Source organism: Triticum dicoccoides, chromosome 2A, assembly GCF_002162155.2.
Source record: "Triticum dicoccoides isolate Atlit2015 ecotype Zavitan chromosome 2A, WEW_v2.0, whole genome shotgun sequence".
In the NCBI taxonomy this organism is placed as follows: Eukaryota; Viridiplantae; Streptophyta; class Magnoliopsida; order Poales; family Poaceae; genus Triticum; species Triticum dicoccoides.
This window is the reverse complement of record NC_041382.1, coordinates 232,752,712-232,765,611: the sequence shown is the minus strand read 5'-3', so window position 1 is coordinate 232,765,611 and position 12,900 is coordinate 232,752,712.

Here is a 12,900-nt window from a genome sequence, read left to right as displayed (position 1 = left end):
AATATGTGGATAATGATATTGTTAAATTGAAGCTATTTCAGTTCCCGCTTCGAGATCGTGCTAAAACGTGGTTTTTATCTTTGCCTAAAAATAGTATTGATTCATGGAATAAGTGTAAAGATGCTTTTATTTCCAAGTATTTTCCTCCCGCTAAGATCATCTCCCTTAGGAACGATATTATGAATTTTAAGCAACTTTATCATGAACATGTTGCACAATCTTGGGAGAGGATGAAATTAATGATTAGAAATTGCCCCACTCATGGTTTGAATTTATGGATGATCATACAAATTTTTTTATGCCAGATTGAATTTTGCTTCTAGAAATCTTTTAGATTCAGCCGCGGGAGGCACTTTTAGGGAAATTACTTTAGGAGAGGCTACTAAACTTCTAGATAATATTATGGTTAATTATTCTCAATGGCATACTGAAAGATCTTCCACTAGTAAAAAAAGTGCATGCGATTGAAGAGATTAACGTTTTGAGTGGAAAGATGGATGAGCTTATGAAATTATTTGCTAGCAAGATTCCTCGTATTGATCCTAATGATATGTCTTTGTCTACTTTGATTGAAAACAATAATGAATCTATGGATGTGAATTTTGTTGGTAGGAACAATTTTGGTAATAACGCGTATAGAGGTAATTTTAATCCTAGGCCATTTCCTAGTAATTCCTCTAATAATTATGGCAATTCCTACAACAATTCTTATGGAAATTATAATAAGATGCCCTCTGATTTTGAGAATAGTCTTAAATAATTTATAAGTTTGCAAAAGAATTTCAATGCTTTGATTGAAGAAAAATTGCTTAAGATTGATGATTTGGCTAGGAACGTGGATTGAATTTCTCTTGATGTTGATTCTTTTAAACTTAGATCTATTCCACCCAAGCATGATATCAATGAGTCTCTCAAGGCTATGTGAATTTCCATTGGTGAGTGCAAAGAAAGAACCGCTAAGATGCGTGCTAAAATGATTGGTTTATAAAAGTGTGTTCTTCTAGTTTCCATGAAAATAAGGATGAAGATCTTAAAGTGAATGATGTGACTCCTATTGTATATTTTTTCCAATATGAATCTTGATAAAGATGGGACTGGAGAGGAGTCAACTTCAGTTAGAAGGCATCCCAATGATTCAGAGTTTTTAGATCTTGATGCAAAAAATGATAAAAGTGGGATTGGAGAGGTCCAAACTTTAGATAGCAATGAACCCACTCTTTTGGATTTCAAGGAATTTAATTATGACAATTTTTCTTTAATAGATTGTATTTCCTTGTTGCAATCCATCTTGAATTATCCTCATGCTTATAATCAAGACAAAGCTTTTACTAAACATATCATTGATGCTATGATGCAATTTTTTGAAGAAAAGCTTGAATTGGAAGTTTCTATCCCTAGAAAAATTTATGATGAGTGGGAACATACTATTAATATTAAGATTAAATATTATGAATGCCATGCTTTGTGTGATTTGGGTGCTAGTGTTTCCACGATTCAGAAAACTCTATGTGATGTGTTAGGTTTTCGTGAATTTGATGATTGTTCTTTAAATTTGCATCTTCGAATTCCACTATTAAGAAACCTATGGGAAGAATTAACGATGTTCTTATTGTTGCAAATAGGAATTATGTGCCCGTAGATTTCATTGTTCTTGATATAGATTGCAATCATACATGTCCTATTATTCTTGGAAGACCTTTCCTTAGAACAATTGGTGTAATTATTGATATGAAAGAAGGAAACATTAGATTTCAATTTCGTTAAGGAAAGACATGGAACACTTTCCAAGAAAGAAAATTAAATTGCCTTATGAATCTATTATGAGAGCCACTTATGGATTGCATGCCAAAGATGATAATATCTAGATATATTTCATGTTTTATGCCTAGCTAAGGGCGTTAAACAATAACACTTGTTGGGAGGCAACCCAACTTTATTTTTTATTTTTTGCTTTTAGGTTATGTTTTTCATTAAATAATTCATCTAGCCTGTGGCTAGATGTGGTTTTATGTTTAATTTAGTGTTTGTGCAAAGTAAGACCTTTTGGATATCTTACGGTGATAGTTGATTTGATCTTGCTGAAAAACAGAAACATTTGCACTCAGGAAAAAAATTATCATTTTTATCAAGAGCGTGATAAAATACTGATTCTTTTTTCAGAAGATAAATAAACAAATTTCTTAGGTAGTCCTAATTTGTTAGGATATTTGGAGTTATAGAAGTATTCGAAATATCCAGATTACTACAGACTGTTCTGTTTTTGACAGATTCTGTTTTTCGCGTGTTGTTTGCTTATTTTGATGCATCTATGGCTAGTATCGGAGGTTACGAACCATGGAGACATTGGAATATAGTAGATATTACACCAATATAAATAAAAAATGAGTTCACAACAATACCAAAAGTGATGACTTATTTTCTTATACTAACGGAGCTTATGAGATTTTTAGTTGAGTTTTGTGTTGTGAAGTTTTCAAGTTTTGGGTAAGGATTTGATGGACTTTGGAATAAGGAGTGGCAAGAGCCTAATATTGGGGATGACCAAGTCACCCCAAGGTAATTTTCAAGGACAACTAAGAGCCTAAGCTTGGGGATGCCCCGGAAGGCATCCCCTCTTTCGTCTTTGTCTATAGGTAACTTTACTTGAAGATATATTTTTATTCACCACATGATATGTGTTTTGCTTGGAGCGTCTTGTATAATTTGAGTCTTTGCTTTTTAGTTTGCCACAATCATCCTTGCTGTACACACCTTTTGAGAGAGACATGCATGAATCATGATTTATTAGAATACTCTATGTGCTTCACTTATATCTTTTGAGCTAGGAAATTTTGCTCTAGTGCTTCATTTATATCTTTTAGAGCACGACAGTGGTTTTATTTTATAGAAATTTATGAACTCTCGTACTTCACTTATATTATTTCGAGAGTCTTTAAAAACAACATGGTAATTTGCTTTGGTTGTAAAATTAGTCCTAATATGATAGGCATCCAAGAGGGATATAATAAAAACTTTCATATAAAGTGCATTGAGTACTATGAGAAGTTTGATTCATTATGATTGTTTTGAGATATGAATATGGTGATATTAGAGCCATGCTAGTAAGTAGTTGTGAATTTGAGAAATACTTGTGTTAAGGTTTGTGAGTCCCGTAGCATGCACGTATGGTGAACCGTTATGTAATGAAGTTGAAGCATGAGATATTTTTTGATTGTCTTCCTTATGAGTGGCGGTCGGGGACGAGCGATGGTATTTTACTACCAATCTATCCCCCTAGGAGCATGCACGTAGTACTTTGTTTCGATGACTAATTGATTTTGGAATAAGTATGTGAGTTCTTTATGACTAATGTTGAGTCCATGGATTTATACGCACTCTCACCCACTACTGCAGGATACTGTTAACGCGACATTATGATCAGAGACCCTTCGAGAAACTGTGTGCGATGCAATAATCACAAACGGTGGTGTATGAAAACCGTCAAAAAAGGTGCAAATCATTTGCGATGGAGGATGCATCAAACATGCTTCAGATTTTAGTTGCGTGTGCGATGAAGGGCATATGGTTGATCTGTACGAACTATTTGTGATGAGACGGAACAATAGAAACGGGCAACCACATCAAGGTGTGTGCGATATACGACATACAGTTCACTTCGATGAACCGTTTGCGATGATTTAGGTGAACACAAACGATTTGGCGTAACAAGATGTGTGTGATACCCGGTAAACATGTCGGTAATCAGAATTGTGTGCGATCATTATAGACAGCCCATACGGTCTTTTTTTTGTGAATTGTGTGCTCGTCAGGGCACACAGTTCAACAAACCAACCTGTGGGCGATAATGTAGAAGATATCTGTCGAATACATATTACTAACCATTTGGGATGAGATTGACAGGATAAACAGAGATATATACAGTCTGCTTAATTTAGTCCTTCTTCTTCTTCTTCTTGTTGTTGGATGGCCCCGCGACATCGTCTTGGTGAGGATGCTTCTTGCCGCTGACCATTGGCTTTTCATCGCCGCCGCCGTCGTCATCATCGTTGCCCTCGTTGTTGTCCTCCTTCTCGTTCGACCATTCCTCCTCCTCATTGTTGTCCTCTTCTTCATCCTCCGATGGCTCCTTGTCCATCTAGTTGTCGTCTGACGACTCCGGAGGCGGCGTCCCTTCCATGAACCAGATATAGTTGAGGTCTGGGCTCGACGCCGGACTCAATGGAAGACGAGTGGGATGATTCTGATGTTGACCTATCATTGGGCTCCAGACTGCTGGCCGAACTATCATCCTCGCTGTCGCTCGACATGGCTGCAGAGTGTGTGCCAGTGTGTAGCGCGGCCTGCCGGGGACGATGAAGATGGTGGACACTTAAGCGCGCGGGGTATGCAGAGAAGAGGAACTGCCAGTTGAAGCGCGAGGGGGGAGGGGGGAGGGGGAGGGGGGAATGTAACCGGGGGTTGACGTATTATCTAACCGCTGATATAATCAACCGCAATTATACCCAGTCACTCCAAATTCCCGGGGTTGCGCATGACTCCTATTGGCTATTTGGCTGGTTTCCTTTTTCAGGACAAAAACAAGGAACGAGTTTTGGGATTATGCACCGGTACCGGTACGAACGGAGTAGGACAGTTGGCAAGCAATACACTGAGCTCTTCTTATTGATAAAGCCAATAATAATCAAACTAGAAAGGAAAAGACAAAGAAAAATATCTGCATGAATCTTCGCATAACATCAATGGCATATATAGGACCTAGATGTGCATTACTTAGAGCACATCTAAATGTGCTTTAGCAATACTGTCAAACAAAACCCCTAATCATCATTGCAAACAGTGCATAGAACATGGCTATTGCGACAACCACAACTACACATGCTAGTTACTTCTTGTCTCTTGCTTTCATCTGTTGCCTGTGATTGATTCTTTCTTGCTTCATCATACTGATTGTACATTCCAGATCATCCAGTTTCTTCTTCAGCTTTACATTATCTTCTGCGAGCTTGGTGATAACACTACGAGCCCTGCCATGCCATTCTTCATCCAGCCAGTTAACAAAGGCACAAGCCTCATATCCCTGCCAATGTTAAATAGTATTCTAGATGAGCGGTGGCATTAACTGAAGTAAAATGATGAACTTAATTAGCACTAACCTCTAAGGGGCAACTGAGAAACCGCCTGCCAATGTCGAATCCGTTTGTGCATACACATCAAGCTGGAGTGTGCCCGTGCACACAACTCAACTTTTGGTACTTCTTGGTGGCGCAAAACTCGGAGTCAAACTCGTTTTGCGGGAGTCTGGAGTCAAGCCCCGATTCCGGCGGCAGATCGCTTTCCTCGGGGGGGGGGGGGCATCCAGGACGGATTCAACAAGGAGCTATACTTTGGACATGCTAAAATAATCAGGAAAGATTGGAACCTGACAGGACGATTCGGATCCGTAGTACACCTGCCTTCTGATGACCTTAGGCAAGTGCTCGGCAGCGACCACCGTCGTGGCGGCGATACGAGCAGGAGCAGCCGCATCGAAACCATTAGCACCACTCGTCCGCATTCCCCCAATGTCAGCGCCACGCGAGGGAATTTGGAGGCTATGTAGGAATTTGGGGGAAATGGGGAAACCGTGGAGATAAGCTAATGGCCCGGAACTACTAATGGCACTATATATATATATGTTGTATACGACACACTATTTGTACATGTCGTTTGTGTTAGGTATTACAACGTCACACACGTTTTCCGCACCAAACCGTGTGAGAAGACAATGTAGGTTAGACACGGTTGTCGTTACATAACCGTATGTGATGTACTACCCTATCCATATAATTGAGTTACGGTGAGATACCGTGTAAACAGCCGCTCCATAGATATCTGTAAAAAAAACAGCCACTCTGCATATAGAGATGGCGGCGGCGGCCTAGGCAGCGGCTACCAGAGAAGAGGTCAATCTTCGGTCGGTGGGTGGTGGCAGCGTCATAGGAGGTCAATCCTTAGTCTACGGTGAGAGATAGGAGGAGCTCAACCATCAAGGTTGGCGGCAGCGTGATTCGAGCACATCCATCACGGTCGATGGTGGGATAGTGGAGGTCGAACTTCAGGCAGCAGCCGCACTAAGCTTTGCTCCTCGACCCTGCTATCTCGGCGTGCCGCCGCATCGCGCTTGTCTGTTTGCTGGGTGGAGGTCATCGTGCGGCTAACTAATTAAGGTATTCCTTTCGTGAGTGGCTAAATTAATGTATTCAATTCCTAAGTGTAGTGTTGTAACTAGTACTTTGCATGTAAATTGACTGGCCATTAATTTTTTCATTGCACGTCTGAATAACAACATGGAGCGCCCTAAGTAATTATTGAAATAAAACCTTGTGATTTATGCACGCATCTTTGGGCAGCAGTTAATCCGTGTATTAATGTTGCTCTTTTGTTTTTAATTACCATTCGTGTGCTGCAGATGGAACAATCTCGACGGATGAAGAATCGGAAAACCGCAGATTTTAGCAGTGGCATGACAGAGTTCATGAATTTGGCTGAAAGTTCAAAGAGGCGAATTTGTGATGTGGATTACATCCTGTGTCCATGTACTGATTGTGCCAATACAGAGTCACATGAAGTTGCATATGTCCAGATGCACTTAGTCTCTAGGGGATTCATGGATGGATATACACGTTGGACCAGACACGGTGAAGAGGAGGTCATGGATGAAATACCCAGGGTAGTGAGATGCCAAACCCCAATCAGTGTCACATGGATGTTGAATCTAACATCGGGGCAGAGGCGTCAAGCTACCAGTGGAACACCGGAAAGCCGAAACGCCCAATGGAAAACCAAGACGTCGACACAGATGACGACGGTCTTGATATGCCAGATTTTGCTGCTATGATTGCAGATTTCGAGGGCCCAGAAAAGGATATGATTGGGTACAAGGATTTTCCAACCATAGGTGCGGACTCCAAGAAAGAATTATATCCAGGTTGCAAAAAGAAATATTCCAGGTTGAGTGCTACCCTGGCGCTTCTCATATTTAAAGCAGCAAACGGTCTATCAAACAAGGGCTTCACAGAGATGTTAGGTCTTTTGAAAGAAATTCTTCCGGAAGATAATGTGATCCCCAGAAGCACGAATGAAGCGAAGAAAATTGTTTGTCCATTGGAACTTGAAGTACAAAAGATACACGCTTGTGTGAATGATTGTATATTGTATCATGGTGAGTACAAAGATTCTCATGCATGTCCCACATGCAAGCATGCACGATACAAGCGCAGGAGAGCAAAGGACAAGTACAAATTGGATGACGAGATCAAGACAAGAATCCCGTTCAAGGTTTTTTGGTACTTTCCTTTAATTCCAAGGTTGAGGCGTTTGTTTGCAAACCCTAGAGAGGCAAAGAGGTTGTGGTGGAATCATGATGAGCGAATTGCAGATAGGTTTATGAGGCACCCGAAAGATGGGGCTCAGTGGGAATTAATCGACAAAAAGTTTGAAAATTTTGCCAAGGATCCTAGAAGTATAAGGCTTGGGGAGTGTATTGACGGGATAAATCCTTTTGGCGATATGAGCACCAATCACAACACATGGCCGGTGCTTCTGTGCATATATAACCTAGCTCCTTGGTTGTGTATGAAGAAAAAATACATTATGATGTCAATGATTATCCAAGGCCCGAAGAAACCTAGAAATGACATCAACATTTACTTTTAGCTACTGGTAGAAGAACTGCTGACAGTGTGGATAGATGCGCCTACTGTAAAATGTTATGATGCTTACAGAAAGGAGATTTTCATTCTACATGCGATGCTGGTGCACACCATTCAAGATATGTCGGCATTAGGCAACACATTGGGGCAGAAAATAAGGGGAGATGTAGGGTGTGTCACATGCATGGATAGGACAGCTAGCAGAAGACTTCCCCAACTCACGCAAAACAGTGTATTTGCGTCATCGTAGGTTATTACGAAAAAATCACCCATACCGAAAGATGAAAGATGAATTTGATGGTAGGTGCGGGCCTAAGACCTTATGAAGGGGAGGTGGTCCACAACATGGCTAAAAAAATTAATGTTGTGCTTGGCAAGAACCACCCTTTGACGGTGAAACTAACACCCAAGGATCAAGTGTTTAAGAAGAAATCGGTGTTCTAAAAATTACCTTAATGGGACATTCTATGTGTACATCACTACATCGATGTCATGCACGTACAGAAGAATGTATGTGAAAGCATCCTTGGTACTCTGCTCAAGATTAAAGGTAAAATAAAGGATGGTGACGGTTCACGGCTCGATATGCTTGGTGATCAATCACAACGCAAGAGTGAAGCAGAAGATGATGACAAATTCATCAAAGCTCGCCAGAGTTACAATTTCAGTACAAAAGAAGCAACACAGTTCTTCACCTATTTGTTTTCAGTTAAGACACCCTCTTCCTACTGCGCAAACATCAGAAGTCTCATCGATGTGAGCTCAGGTAAAATGAAATTGGGACACATGAAGTCACATGCTTGCCACGTAATGTTGACACAAATCCTCCCGGTGGCCATTAGGAATCTGATGGACAAAGATATAAGAAACACACTCATTGACCTCTGTGATTTCTTCAACCAACTATGGCAGAAAGTTATAGATCCTGAAGAGTTGGATCATATGCAAGATGATATTGCAAGAATATTGTCCAACCTAGAGATGTTTTTCCCACCATCATTCTTTGATGTCATGGTCTATCTCACTGTGCACCTTGTCGACGAGATAAAGTATTGTGGTCCTGTGTTTCTTCGCAACATGTATCCCTTCGAGCGGTTCATGGGAATACTGAAGCGCTTTTGTCGGAACCGAAACCATCCAGAGGCAAGCATCCTACAAGGTTATACCGCGGAGGAGGTGGTTGAGTTTTGCACCGAATACATGAAACAAAGACCTATAGTTTGCCCCTCTCTCGCCACGAGGGAAGGATGAAAGGTAAGCCAGTCCTTGCTGGCACGCAAATGACTGCACTCAGAGAATTGGCAGAGAAAGCCCATTTGACGGTACTGCTTAATAGCCCAGTTCTCATTGCTTATGCCGAAGAACACTTGGCGGAGATACGCCAAAGATTCTTACCAATGGTGCCTTCATCAGATGTGGAGATGAAGGAGCACACTAAGAACTACGCCGAATGGCTGAAGAATCATTTGGCACAAGGATCCATTGATGACATTGCTACATGGTTGGCACAAAAGCCATCACCTACGGTGCTTACGTACCAAGCATATGACATAAATGGATACATGTTCTACACTGAGGAACTTGATAAGAAGACCTTGTATCATAACAACTCTGTTGGAATAGAATGCATGACTGTTAATGAAGCTGATAAAAGGTTATATTATGGAACCATCAAAGAGATTTGGGAGCTTGATTATGTGAAAGTTAAGGTGGCATTATTCAAGTGCACATGGATCCCTCCTGGTCAGGTAAGGGTTGATGAGTATAGGAAGACCTGTTAACAGGACAATGATGGCATATCACATGGACCCATTCATTCTTGCCAGCGATGCTACCAAGATTTTCTTTGTGGAAGACCCCTTGCATAAGAACGGCCATTTAGCAATGCATGGGAAGAGAAGGGTACTGGGTGTCGACGATGTTGCCGATCAGGACGAGTATGATGAATTTGATGAGTTGCCAGCCAAGGGATCACACACCCATGTAACAGAGTAGCGTAAAATCATCAAAAACCCCAAGTTTATTCGGGGTCAACTTAATGATCCTAGTTCCCCCATGTACATGGGAATTAAGCTGTAAGACTAGTCTTTATGCCTACCCTGCAACTTAATTCGTTCAATTTAGAATTGTTGCGTGTACTGAATTTGTGAGTTATGCCCGGTTTTCTGTTGATGTAAGAACTGTTTTTTGTTATTATTATTATTATTATTATTATCATTATTATATCATAGAGGTAGCACACTCAATTGATCTCACTATAGTATGTGTGAACAAATATATGCAATCTGGTTTGCGAATAGCACACGATTCGTTGATGAAAGCCATGTGCCGACCAAACCCCGCCACCCCGCCCACGATCTGAGTCGTGCTTTCTGATTGGCCAGAACCCAAACCCCACGGATCGTATGTCTGCACCATTGGATGCTCGCAGATCGAACGATGATCCTCATCCCTTTCGACAGCAGATGCAGTTCTAGTTGTAATTTTATTTTTATGCACAAAATGCACGTTAATCTCAAAAAATGTCTTAAATATAGCTAACGATACCTCAAATGCGCCAGAAAATCAAACACGTGGTATATTGGTGATTACGTATCGTGGGGAAATTTTTATGAGGCCAAACGATGAAGTCACCGGTCACATGAGTTTGAATTGAACGTCTCCTTTTGGAAAACCATGATCCTTCATGTGAGATGCTCCGGTTTGGAAGGAACGGTCATCAAAACTTGTGCCAAACTTTACCAATTTTTTCCACAGGGTCATGAGAGCACGCCACAAGCACACATCAATTTTGATGATGTCCGAACTCCATCTGAATTTCCTGCAATTAAAATACCAACTAGGCCTATGCCAGTGGCCGCACCTCGCAGCCGAAATGTTTGAAACTTCTCCCCACTTCTCGAAAAAATGGATGAAAACTCACAAAGCGACGCACAAATGATCTGTACAACTTTACTAGGCTGATAGTAAGGGGGTATCATAGCTAGTATCATGCATGCCAAATAGGCAATTTTGATGAGCTGTCATAGAATTAATTAAATGAAGAAAGAGAGGGTTAAGTATCATATCATGAAAGCGTATCATAATAAATGCTACGCTACTATGTGTCATGCATGACAATATAAATAAAGTACTACATATGATACTAGCTACTCTATGATACTATGCATTAGAGCAAGTACACAATAGAGTGACATAATTAAGACTAGCCACAATGGGTAGTAACATAGAATGTTACTAGTCTATGTTACTACCTCTATAGTGGGGAGTAACATATGTGTGTGGTAACATGCAACACTTCATTTATTAGGCTATAGACACATCTTGCCTTGATATATATGTGTGATGTTACTCATACTAGTAGTAACTAACTATGTTACCAGTTTCATCTCTTTCTTCATTTATTGCATGCCACATCATCTATTTAACCTAGATATGTGTGATGTTACTACCTATATATGTTACTCCCACTGTGGGTAGTCTTACACTACCCAAAGTGGGACTTAAGGGCATCTCCAACAGTTTGTATGTTAGCTTGTTGGTAAAATATGCCATGTCATCAACCAACACCTTAACATACAACAACTCCAATGGATAGTATCTAGTCTGCCGAGTAGGACTTGAGATAATAAATAAGGTGCTCTCTCATTCTACATTGGAGCTTGTGCAAGGGGTGTTGGTTCATGTACATACAACCTTGCTATATTCCCTCATTTATTGTATGACACATCATCAAAAATCCTATGTGGCAAAGTCTACCAACAACTATCTTACGTCCATTGGAGATGCCCTAACATATATAGGTAGTAATATCACACATATCTAGGTTTAATAGATGATGTGGCAAGCAATAAATGAAGAAATGGAGGAAAGTGGTAACATAGCTAGTTACTAGTAGGCTGAGTAACATCACACACATATCAAGGCAAAATGAGTCTATAGCCTAATAAATGAAGTGTTGCATGTTACCACACATATGTTACTCCCCACTATAAAGGTAGTAACATAGACTATGTGCATGTTACTAATCTATGTTACTACCCATTGTGGCCAGTCTAACTAGCTATGTTACCACTTTCCTCTCTTTCTTCATTTATTGCTTGTCACATCATCTATTTTATCTAGATACGTGTGATGTTACTACCTATTTTACTCCCACTGTGGGTAGTCTAAGCATGCTATAAGGAATAGACTAATATATATGTGCTTATTAGTTGGAGGAAAGAGAAGAGAAGCGGGCTCTTGGTTAGTAGAGCCAGCTGCAACACGAGACCCAAGACACTTTGTGAGGATGTAAGGTGGGCCAAATATTGATAAACTAGTACATATATAAAACTTATTATTGTACATGCCTGCTAAGAGGTTGGCTATATATGACATGGCAACTTCTTATAGCCAACCCTTGGCTGTATTATTAACCATGCTCTTAGTGAGGTAGCTAGTATATCATAGACGACTAGCTAGTATCAGATCACTAGCCACAGTGGGAGTAACTTCAGCAGTAACATCGACTCCAACTCAGCAAACTTGCTTATGTGGCAATAAGTTAATGAGGAGAGAGATAGTTTCAATAACTTAGCTAGTTACTGTAACATCACATGTCCCAATGCAATATGAGTCTATAACCTAATAAATGAAGCTTTGCATGACACTACACTTATGTTACTACCCACTATGAAGGTAGCACTACAAAAAAAGACACATCCGTGACATTTTGGGCCGAACGAATTTTTTTTCTGTCATACATATGACACTTCTATGACGATAGTTGTGACAAAACCCGGTATCATCATAGATGTGGTGGGCTCCTACTTCTATGACAAAAAATCATGACAGAAAATGGGCTTTTCGTCCTGGGCGGGCCAGAGACGCAACTGCATGACATTCTTTGGGCCGTCCATGACGGAAAAAACCGTGGTAGAAGCGAGGGGGAGGAAAATTTCGGGAGTTCCCGGTTACGGTGGGATGTCAGGGGCCGAGCGATGCACGCTTCTCTCGTACACGTACGTGCATGTGTGCGAGGCGTTGGCTCTAACTAAACCCGAGCGAGGCGTTGGGGTCTAACTGAGCCCGAGCGATTGCACTGCAGGCTACGCGTTACTGAACCCGAGCGATCGATCAATGGCTGTTAACTGAACCCGATCGAGCGATTCCTTCGCTACTGCTACTAACTGAAGCCGATCGATGCTACCTCTGGATGAACAGTGAG